The 2,500-nt window shown below is 29.0% G+C and overlaps 1 protein-coding gene across 9 annotated transcripts in view; it reads left to right on the top strand.

Annotated features, from left to right (window-relative positions):
• Window positions 1–1,452, top strand: part of LOC125027309 (nuclear factor NF-kappa-B p105 subunit-like) — a 28,482-nt gene extending 27,030 nt beyond the window's left edge. For all 9 annotated transcript variants that reach the window (XM_047616308.1, XM_047616306.1, XM_047616302.1 and 6 more), the window contains exon 25: window positions 1–1,452. This exon is cut by the window's left edge and continues 261 nt beyond it. The gene's annotated coding sequence lies outside the window, so the exon portion shown is untranslated.
• Window positions 1,453–2,500: the final 1,048 nt, after the last annotated feature.

The following is a 2,500-nucleotide window of genomic DNA, read 5'->3' as shown; positions in this document are numbered from 1 at the left end:
TAAAAAATACACTTGATGTACATGTTAGCTTTGGCAAAGAAGCTGCAATACTGCTTGGATTGTATTTCAAAGGGAGGTGATTTGTACAAGTATTTTTTGTTTTGAGATTGTTATATAAAAAGCATTAGGATTAGAAAATCAATATTACTTTGTTTTCAGATCTAAGGCAATTAGCTAAGGGGTAAAGATGGAAACTTGTTATTGTGTGAGCAGTAATAGTAGATTTTTTTGTGTATAACTAGTTATTCAGATGTTTTATATGCAAATAAACTGGCATCATAGGATTAAAAAGATGACTTACATGTTATGTTGCTAATAGGTTTAATATTAGCTTTTATAAAAGTGTTATGTATCTTTACAAAATTTTATTTTTATTTTAACTTTTTATACCTTTATTTAATGATTTATAGATATTAAAATCATTTAGTACTAATGATATGTGAAATATATTAGTAGATAGACAAAGATGGTCTGGTTAATTAATCTTGCCATATAAAAGGAGAAATTAAAATTAGTATCATATATTTGGCAGATACTAGAGAATTTGAGAAATGATTTGCCAAAAATATTTACCAGGTCATTTTTACCTGCATTCCTTATGGTAAGGATATAGATACAGTTATTGTTCACTGTAAGTGTTCAGTGCCTTCACATTGCTTCATGATCTGTGTTATGATGTGATTTAATGAATAAGGATGAGTATGGGTGATGCTATTCCAAATGGGAAAATCCTTTGAAGGATGAAGTTAATGTCTGGAAGAAACTATATATGTAAGACATTGCTTTTAGACGTTACAAGATGTAGGATAAAAAATTGGATTATCCATATGTAAATGTTAATTGAATTGTTGATATTGTTTTGAATTTATTAGAATAAATCTCTTCCTATATTTTTCTAAGTGTATTGTATAGACTACTGATAGCAGGTAGGTTAGTATTTTTAGAGCTCAGAAGAACTTATTAGGACCACCATGTAACTGTACATTCCCAGTTATTTCTTGGCACAAGTGGAAACTTTGGTCATTGACCATTTCAAGTAGATTTAAGAAGAATGTGCCTCAGCACAAGAAACAACCTATATAATGTATGGACTAAGATATTCCTCTTTTAATATGTTGGTTTAGGTATAAATCTCTACAGCTTTGAATCCTACATTCCTTGGAAACCAACAGGAAACTTGACATGTAGCTTTTATAAGCCATTTGAAAATTGTAGTTGTCACAAAATTACTTCATTTTTTTATCAGAAGATAAACAATGTTAGGACAGATTTTACAGGTAACTTTAGTTTCAAAATATGCAATATTGTTATTCTTAAAAGGTGGTTTACATATTTAAGTTAATAACTACTCCATTCCATGTTACTTCTATTAGTGATTATAAATTGCAATATTTCTTTAATAATAAGGATTTACACGCCAGAATTGAATAAATGGATTACTTCCAGGTAGCACATGTGCCTTTTAATATATCCTACTTTTGTGGTGTTAAAAGTAAGAGAAACTAATTTATATTATGTTGGTAATTCATAAAACAAAAGCAAAAATGTTGAATGACTGACAAGAGTGTTAGGATCTCAGGAAATTTATAATGATAAGTTCATGGAAAAAGTCTGAATGAGTATTAAACGTACAATCTTTGTTTCACTTTTTGTGAAGTCTGCTTTGATTATTTTCAATGTTAAGTTCATTAAGTGGATTTGCAGGCTACTGAATCAATGATTTATTACAATGATCATGTAGTGTTCAAATTGTTTTAGGAATTAGAAGTCTAAACCCATTTTATTTTTTAATCATATGTTTAGGGGAGAGTATATTTATTTTCTATAAAATAAGAGTGCCTAATAGTATGTTTACAAGTGAAATAATATATCCCTACTAGTATATTGACATTATTTTGCTAAATGTTATTGGAAAAAGAAAACTGCTTTATTGTAATATGACAGTGCATTTTTAAAATTTTGAAATGGTTGGCCCATTCATTTATTTCACATTCATCTCTGTGGTAAGTATCATAGGCCAGTGTTTTGAAGTATCATCAGTTTTATTATTTGATTTTACCCTGATAAAGGATTTTTTATTTTATTATTTAGTTTTTTGGCAGTGACCTAATAACTCAAGTTGGTTGGAAAAAGACGAACGGAAGGCCTCAATTATCCTCTCATTTTAGGTGCGATTAAAAAGAATGCTGTGCGATTTTAAATAGAAATTATTTGTATTCTGTAAGCAATGCTTCCTGTGCAATTATGTTATAATACAATTTTAACTTTATTCATCGCGCTTTTGTTAGTAGATAAACATTATTAACCCAATCGGGACGTGTGGCAAGTGCTTAGTCACCAAGGAGTCAATTATTAGTCCTTTCTATCTCACCTGTTTACCCTTTTCCTCGACTTTTGGAAAGGGCCCTTTGCATTATTTATTTGTTTTAAATGTTATTGAGTTTTTGATAACTATTTAATAATCATAACATCAATAACATAGTAACAGTATCGATGTCAA

Source organism: Penaeus chinensis, chromosome 7 (genome assembly GCF_019202785.1).
Source record: "Penaeus chinensis breed Huanghai No. 1 chromosome 7, ASM1920278v2, whole genome shotgun sequence".
Taxonomy (NCBI): domain Eukaryota; kingdom Metazoa; phylum Arthropoda; class Malacostraca; order Decapoda; family Penaeidae; genus Penaeus; species Penaeus chinensis.
This window is presented reverse-complemented; position numbering and strand designations above follow the sequence as displayed.